Source organism: Lupinus angustifolius, unplaced genomic scaffold (genome assembly GCF_001865875.1).
Source record: "Lupinus angustifolius cultivar Tanjil unplaced genomic scaffold, LupAngTanjil_v1.0 Scaffold_2_268, whole genome shotgun sequence".
Classification (NCBI taxonomy): domain Eukaryota; kingdom Viridiplantae; phylum Streptophyta; class Magnoliopsida; order Fabales; family Fabaceae; genus Lupinus; species Lupinus angustifolius.
The window spans coordinates 77,410-86,932 of record NW_017716675.1 but is presented as its reverse complement, the minus strand read 5'-3'; positions in this window follow the sequence as shown (position 1 = coordinate 86,932).

The following is a 9,523-nucleotide window of genomic DNA, read 5'->3' as shown; positions in this document are numbered from 1 at the left end:
GGTTGGAGGAGGCTTATCCTTATGCCTTATAAGCCCTTATGGATGAGTGGATAGTGTTATCCTATCCTGGATAACACTATTCTCATCCTACCTTATTCTTCTCCACCTTTACACTTGAAAACCTGTTGCTCTACAAATGGGGACCATAACCCATAAAAGTAACCTCGTAGTGGTTACTACTTTAGTTGCAATAATTCTGATTCAGTCCCTTCATCAAATCAGAAATTGCCTGAAGGTATCTACACTTATTATTATTTCATGACACATATGCCCTTAGCCACCAAATTAATTACTTAAGATCATTTTTATATTTTGGCTAATTACATAATGGCCATAACACAATTATAGAATTATATTTGTGACCCATAAATTGTCAGAAATTCCAACAAATATATCATATTTAGCTTGACTTAATTAGACTTGTCATCATTTTTTGTTTAAGAAATTACGTTTATCTCTCTTACAATAGTAGTTAGTGTAATGTATGTATATAATTAAGGGTGATTCGTGTAGGTTTAAAAAGGGAGAGGTGATTTGTGTAACACTAATTGAGGTTGTACCTGATGCAAATAATATAACAATTAAAATTGTAGTACTAGGAAGTGATTCCTAAGTCATTTCCTAAGGATTATCTTTCATAGAAAGGTTAAAACACCTTATACTCACGCACACATGTTTTTTGTTGTTGTATGGTATGAACATAAAAAAAATTCAGAAACAGTAAACTAAGTAGTAAAGTAAAATGGCTAAATCCATTTGGTTCCTTTGTTCATAACTCAATCCTCGGTTTCAAAAGATCAAATTCAGATTCTAGCCATTAATTTCATAATTTGTTGAGAATCAATTAACTAAGTGATAATCAATTCAAAGCACATAACCTAAGCCTCTAACTAAGCAAAACTAAGTGTTCATACACTAGAGAGTTAATCAATTAAGCGAAGATCAACTCACAAAAGAAGAAATAGGATATAAGAAATCAATAGAAAAGAAACCGAAAGTGCAATAAGAACAAAACCTCAAGAGTTGTGATATATTTACAAATGAATTTAGCCTAGAAATTTAGACTTCCATAAAGGATTAAGCAAAACAAAAAATGAAGAAGAAATGAAACCCTAGCTGAACAAAAGGGGGAAACGAAATTGTAAAATATATAATGTAAAAGTGTGTAAAGTGGAAAAGTGTAAATAGAATGGATTGGAATATGAATTCCCTCATAAGTAAATGAGTATAACAAAAATTGGGCCAAAATTACAATTAAAAACTCCTAAAATACAATCTTCACTTCAACACATATCCTCCACTTCTATAATGTCCAGAATGTCATTAGTGCAAAAGATGATATGAAAATGTTAATAGATTTAATCAAGTGTAAAACACTAAAACATGCCAAACAAAGTCAATTAGGCACCAAGAATCATCAATAATAATACAATAAGGTTATAAATAGTATGTAATATATTGTACATCAAACACTAAAACTCATGGGTGTCAGTGTAATTTACTATTTTTCTTTATTCACTCACTTATTTTAAAAGTTTGAAGTAAAGTTTTATGTCTATTATCGTGTCTCATCTTACAAGGGGAGAAATATAATTTTAATTATTATCATCATTTTAATCCTTATTATATTTAAAATACATTTTAAAAAAAATATTAGGATTAATGTGAGTAATTGATTACCAAAGGTGAGTAATCTGTTACAAAATGTTCAAGTCCTGCTAAATAATTGGTTACTCATTTGAGTAATCAATTACTTATTTTTGATAATCGGCTACAATGTCACAATAACTAATTACTAAGTTCGAGTAACATGTTATTCAGCTTTTTGAAAGTTTAAGTTCATTTTTAAAACCAAGTTTAATACTTTTCAAAAAAAGATTTCCTTTGATCATTTGGTAATACTTAAACTAAATGATTTTAGGATAGAACTACTTATCTTAGAAAGTTAATAAGTCTTGATCTTGTGTTGAGTATGCTTCTAAATCTTTAAGGTCTTCAATCATTTTACTTCTTTTTATAATGTTAGTGTCTTCATCAAAATCGAGTCAAAGTCAAGAATAAGTTCGTCTTTGGAGGTGTGTGTCTAAGTCAAAGAAAAACCTTATTATTTTTTTAGTGTTTCAAAGGCTCAATATCCAAGTGGTAAGGACTAGTCTCTAACTTGCCTTAATATGGTATTCTTGCACCTCAATTTTTGGCCGAATACTGGTTACATAAGTTGTTGGAGTCGCCACCACACTTTTGAGGTCAAAATGTATAAAACTCTCTTTATGTCCATTTCTAAAATACAATGGTTTCTAAGTTAGAGATATGGGGGTCGGGAGTCAATAAAAGACAGGGGCATGTGTTAGCATCTTGCCCGCATATACTAAGATGATACCCTTACTAATTGCATGTACTAATTTATACTATAAAGTTGTTTGATTAAATTATTTTTTTATAAAGTGAAACATATTTTTTTCATGTATGTCAATATTGCATTTTGCTCATATGTATCACCATGAGAAATGAGAATCAAGACTACATAAGGTAGAAAAATGTTTTGTTGGTTGGAATGCTATATTTATTTTTAGGAGTAGAAGAGGCGCATCACGATCGTCCAAAGGATAATTTCGGGAAAAGAAACAAATACCTACAACCATTTTTCCATCCTCGATACGATTATAACTTTTTATATTTTTATATTAATTAGGAAATTATTTTATTTACTTTATTTTTGCACTTATTTATTATTGAAAAATGTTTCTCTTCTTTATGTATTAAAAATATTATTTTAAATTTTAATTATTTTATTTTTGTAGAAAACATACACCCAAATGTAAAAGATTACCCCAACAAACGATTGACTTTAACCCAATAAGACATATGAAGAAGAGTATGAGTTTCATTACTCACTAATTAAGAGAGAGAGTAGACATGACGTCACACAAGGGATGCGACAAATGTAAACAGATGTGTTGTTTCAGTTGGTACAAAAAAGACAGTAGAATCTCTCTTTGTTCCTATAGTGTTTTTATCTCTGTCTTTTCACTATATGTGTCATGCCCCTATTTTTGGCTACATGGCTTTGTTAGAGTCACTATTATATTTTATAGTAAAAAAATGTAGAAAATTCTTTTAAGCCTAATTACATTGGGCTTTAAATTTTTTATATCTAGGTTCGGAAGTCGGGTACAATGTATGGAAGGTATTAGCACCTTACCTGGTCGCTTTAGGCGGTACCTCTCATTAAATTATATGACTTTATTATATTTTTATATTTATTTTATTATTTAATTAATTATTTAAAAGAAAATTTTTATTTATTTTTATTATTATGCCTAACAAGATGAACCTTGACCCTACGTATCTCTCTTTCAGATAGAGAATCAAGGTACATAGATCTTTAGTAGAAAAAATCTTTGTTGGTTGAATATTTTAATTAATGACAGAAGTAGCGTAACGCGACCATCCGATCAGGCTGGGGAGTATGAGTCCCCACATGTGCAACTTCATCCCCGGTTAGATCAACCAGATAGACCTCCACCGAGGCATGGATGGTGGTGATTAAAGGCTCAGAACAAATACGCAAAATGCTCGTCGGCCCGGTGGATGGGCCATCCCCCCAAGTAGATTCTGGGCGAGCAGGAAAATCAAATCTTGCCTTTTTCGTGACCTCACCACTTTTCCTCTTCAAGGCATCCCTCCTCAAGAGCTCTGACCGGTCGGATTGATCGTCCATAGCAGTTGCTAGAAAAAATAAAAAACAAGTCAGATCATGTAAAAACACAACAAAAACAAAGCGTATAAATCTAGATGCTCACCGACTTTCGCTTTAAAAATATGATCCCCGTGGACCAACTTATAGCATACTATGACCCGACCATCCTCTATCCAAGATAATATCTCGCCTGCCACCTCCCTTTCCTGGGGATTCAACTAGTCATACAAGAAGCTAAAAGATTTGGCCGGTTTTTGGTGTATCTCCGCGTTCTAGGAAAATGGAAATAGGGATAGACCATCAGGCCCATAAGCCCAGGTATGATGATCACCCTAGACTTTTACCCAGAAAAACCTGGTTTTCCAACCCTTCACGAACCCCTCGAAGGGCTGGAAGAGAGCATGCCCATTTTTGGACTGGAGCGATGTCCACCCACGCCAACCTGCGTCATTCTCATCTTTGTTGGTAATATGTCCCACCCATAACATCCAAAAGAACAGGCGAAGTATGCACGATCGTTCCGTGACCTCACATAATATCTTGACTAGATGAACCCCAAGAGTTGGGATGAAGTTGAGAAGGGGCTACTTATAGGTGTTGCAACACTTTGACATACCATGCATCAAAGGGTACCTTCACCCCGATCCGACAATAGACATACTCATACATATAGAACCTTTGTCGGTCATTGCTTTCCAAAAGGATGTCTTGACAAACCCGTTCCTTTTTAGATGGGTTGCACCATACTATATCCTCGGTCGGGTGGGCTAACACATCCACATTAGGATGCTTGTCCATAGAATAAAAAGAGGCACTGCCAACAACCTCTCGGTCTACCCACGAGTAAGGAGACTTTGGGCCCATCATCTCCGGTGGAAGGGTGTATTGGTCGACACGATTAGAAAAATTCCTCCTCGTGTGTGATGTGTAACCAGAAGAAGTATGAGACTCCAAACTGGATATGCCATCCAAGACCGGACCCCACTTCTCGCAAAAGGTTGTCCGGTCTAGGACACCAACCTCATCCCTGCCATGTTTCCCCTTCAGGTTGCGCAAAAGGGCAGGAAGAGACACGGTCGAAGTCGCCCCCGTATAGACCGGCACCTTCGGTGATGAGAAACGGGGGTGGTAAAGATTGGCGGGGGTTCATACAAGATCTCTAGCTCGTCATAGCTAGGGTCTCCGCCGGACATAATTAAAGAAGTAAAAAAGGTGGAAAGAGGGACTACCAATTGAAAAGAATGAAGCCTCTGCATGGAAAGAAAATGCGCCCGAATTCAGAAATGATTAGAGAGTCGGCAAGAGAAATTGCAAGTAAACAGAGTAGAGAACATAGAAGAGAAGAACCCCTATTTATAGGGAAGGACCCAAGCCTAGACCTCCATAGAGGCCCAACCCAAATACGCATCTATCCATCCAAAATCACTCAAGAGCGATCCAACAGTGGCCTAGAAACCTAGACAACAGACGTGAAATGAGCAGACACGCCGGTTGGGTGTTCCAAGCTTTCAGACAGAACGCCAAGCGTCCCTCCACGTGCTTAACGAGGACATGTAACCATCATGTCCTACTCCTACACCTAGATGTCACCCTAATCCATCAGATCAGAACATCCTAAGTCTACCAGCTCGACCCACTTTCGACCGACCTAATAGACTGGGAGCAATTGTTCCATCCCGGATAAATCTGAGTGTTTTCTAACCTGCCCAAGTGCGTGAATAGGTCTAAACCTACCATTGTTTAACCGCCCATGATGGGTCAGACCCATCGTAAGCACCACAAATGACTTTAATGTTAACTGATATTCCACCTGCCACGACGCCTGCACATTCTACTTGCCCCCCGACAAATTGACAAATGCAGACATGCAAGCGAATCAATGACAACCCAACATGTCCACATTGTAAATTCTAGGCTTTGACCAATAGTCGGGTGCCATGTCGACGGCCTCTAGACTCAATAAATAGAGAGTCTCACACAGGGAGTATAATTAATTCTCATTCCCTCATTTATTGCTACACTTATTGCTACACTTATTGCTATTGCTCTAACTTCTTTCTTATTTATTCTCATTCTCTCTCTAAAACACTTTACTGACTTGATCGTTGGAGAACATTTTCAAGTAACTCCCCCAGCGGATCCCGATGATATTCCAACAAAGACTTCTGATCTCCTCCTTTCTATCGGGCATCCGATACCAACCATCCCCTCCTAACACCAAAGAATAGACCATATATTGGGGGTGGTTTAACTATCATTACCACATATGAAGTGTCACAATGAGTTGTCATATAATTCAGGCTAACTTGTGATAAAGGTGAATTACCAGGGTTTTTTAAAAAAAAATGTTTTCTTTTTATTTTGGGGACAAGAGTCCCACATGATGTGATATAATGTAACATGATACATTTCTCAAGTTTCTAAATGGGTATACCTACAAGGGCTTTTGGAATATCTAAGGAAAAACATCCTAGGGTAGAGTTCTTAGGTACAGTGAACGCCTTAGTAAGCTCTAGACTCCCTATAAGGTGCCCATATTACATCTCTCTCAAAAGAGAAACCCAAATATTATGGGATTAGAAACAAGAGCTCAGCTCGAGCGGCTAACTCATAATATTTGGTAATAATATGAGTGGTGCACATCACCAACACTTAGAAACAGCAAAGGCCATGACCAATGAAGCTAATGTTCCTACTATGTAAAAATGTATCATTAATACAGGGGTATAGGGCATATGTGTGTGCCAAAATTTATGTACAGTAAATATACCCTAATCACAAAATATATCATACATTATATATAAAATGCACAATTAATAGCAATAAATAATTCAATTTGTGTTTTTGTTAGAAAATAAAATTAAATAACAGATAAAAATAAAATAAGTATTTAGTCATATATTTTATTGATTATGGACCAGACTCTCTCAAAAAAGTCTGCAGCAGAGTTGTCAGCTGTCGCGCCCCTATTTTTGACTGCACGACTTTGTTAGAGTCGTCACTACATTTTATAGTTAAAAATGATGAAAAATCTTTTAAGCCCAATTATATTGGGCTTTGGATTTTTGATATTCAGGTTCGGAAGTCGGTTACAGAGTAGGAAAGGTATTAGCGCCTTACCCGCCCGCCTTAGGTGGTACCCCTAATTAAATTATACGATTTTATTATATTTTTATATTTATTTGGTTATATAATTAATTATTTAAAAGGAACATATTTATTTCTTTTTATTATTATGTCTCACAAGATGAACTTTGGTCATAGGTATCTCTATTTTAAATAGGGAATCAAGGCTACATAATTCTTTAGTAGAAAAAACGTTTGCTGGTTGAGTATTTTAATTAAGGATAGAAGTAGCGTTGTGCGACCGTTTGAATGATGAGTTGAGAAGAAAGAAACCTGAGGGCGACCGTTCCCTCATCCTTGATGTGGTTGACAAATTTTTATTTCTTGTAAAAAATATTTTTTTCAAATTTATTTATTAGTGAAAAAGTGTTTTAATTGATTGTTAATTTAATTGAAAATAGTTTATTTTGGAAGATGAGTTGAGAAGAAAGAAGCCCCCAAGACGACATTTTCTCCATCTTGATTAATTCCTAAAATTATTTCATTTTTGAAAAGTGCTTATAATAATATTGTCGTGTTTTATTTATTAAAAAATGTTCAATTTTTAGTTGAAAATTAATTTTTATTATTTACATTTTTAGTAATGTGGTTATGAAATTAAAAATAAATAAATAAAATTTTTTAAGAAAAAAGATTGATAGTTTATTGCTACATGAAAGAGATTTTTTGTTTTTTAGTTATTGATATTTATCTAAAAAATATTATTTATTTATTCAAAAAGTATTTTTTTATTTTTGGACTAGTCTCTATTACATATCATATAAAACACTACATTTTTTATTTGTTAAATAGTATTATGGTATGCAAATACAAATATAGACATAATATAAAAAAAGATATAAACTTGTTTGATCGTGTGTGGGAGAGAGTATGGAGCCTTACTACACCTGAACACGTGGTGCGTTCTGGATGGTGGACCAGAAAGATGCACGAGTGCAACTGTGGTCTTGTTTCCGTGTGATCCTACGCTCACACTAGTGCAGATCAAATGTGGCAAGGTGCACCTAGACTGGGGATACGTTTCTACGTGTAATTGGTGGACTAGAAAGTCAAAGCCCATGCAAGGAAAGTATATAGATCTGGAGGTGGTGATTATGCTAGGGAAGGAGAGTACCGCACCAAGATGTGTCCGTCTATACTAGATCGTTTTGGCTATGCACTTTCTCTTACCCACCATTTTTCAAATGCTTTTTCACATAGTAGCTTTAGTGTATTTCAAATATTCACGGTGTTTACAGTATGTACAGCGTTGTTTCTTGTTGATCCCAACACATCTATTTATAATAAAAGTTATACAAACTGAATTGCTAAAATTAAGATATTTAATCTCTCAACCTGATTACGTAAATCAATGAGACTAACCAACAGACTTGACAGCCTAATTATTTGTTTACTTTTTAAATACAAATGAGGTTTCTTAAAGGAATATACTTAGCATTTTCATTTAATTACCTTAATAAATCTGAAAACAATTATAAAAAATCCATAAAAATAGTTTTAATTATTTTAATTCATTAAATATTATAATTTCAAGAATACTAAAATAAATTAAAATAAAGTTATTTTATTAATTTTTTTTACGGACAAATGTATGAGTTTCTAGAAGCTATCTTTTATTACATTTTTTATTCATTTTGGAAAAATCATTTTTTTGGGAATTCAGTTATTTAAATTTAAATTTTGGTTAACCTAATCATTTAGATTTAGGAACATTGTTTATTATTATTTTTGAATTTTGGTTAACCTAATCACTTAGATTTAGGAACCTTAACAACATTGATTTGACCTTCTTATTTTGACTTTATTATTTGTGTTAACCTAATTGGTTAGATTTAGGAACCTTAATAACTGGTTTAGTTTTATTATTTTTAGAAAACCATTTCTGGAATTCTATTATTTTTTATACAAAAAAGTTTTGGGCTTTTATGGGCCAGACAAAAATGGGTGTTCACCATATGTTTTCTTTATGTGTAATTTCTCTTCTGTTTATAGGCCAATTTCAACATATATTAAAAGAGTATAATATTGATGCACTGACAATGTAAAAAATTATACATCATCTATGCATCATTCACCCTTCATTTGGATTACTTTTTCTGAAAAGTCAAACATAATTGAAAATGAATGGTAGATAATACAATGACAGTGTAAAAAAATCTTACACTGTCAGTGTATACATCTCTTTCTCATATTAAAATAACATAGTTATATCAGAATTCACATCTAGGGATGACAATGAGTCTGGTTGGATTCAGGTATTGCATTACCCGGACCTGCCCCGTTACTTCATTTTTGGACCTAGACCTGCCCCAGACCCATGCGGATATCCATTGGGTCTGCTACCCACATGTCCTTGCGCATCTGCGGGTATGCACAAATTAAAAAAACATTAACAGAAAATTCCAGTAATATATATATTTGTTTACTATAATCTCATATGTTATTTAGGTAATCAACAAGACAAAAAATTATAAAAATATTTTAAAGTTTTAAATATATTTTAAATTGACTATTTTAACATATGACGTAAAATTAATTTAATAAGAATTGTTCAATCAACATAATATTACATTACATATATCAAGTAACAACATAACATCATATCATTAGTTAACAATGTAACATCGCTCTTTAACAACATATCAATTATATTTACGAATTAACAATATAACATTATGGATTAAATATATATATATA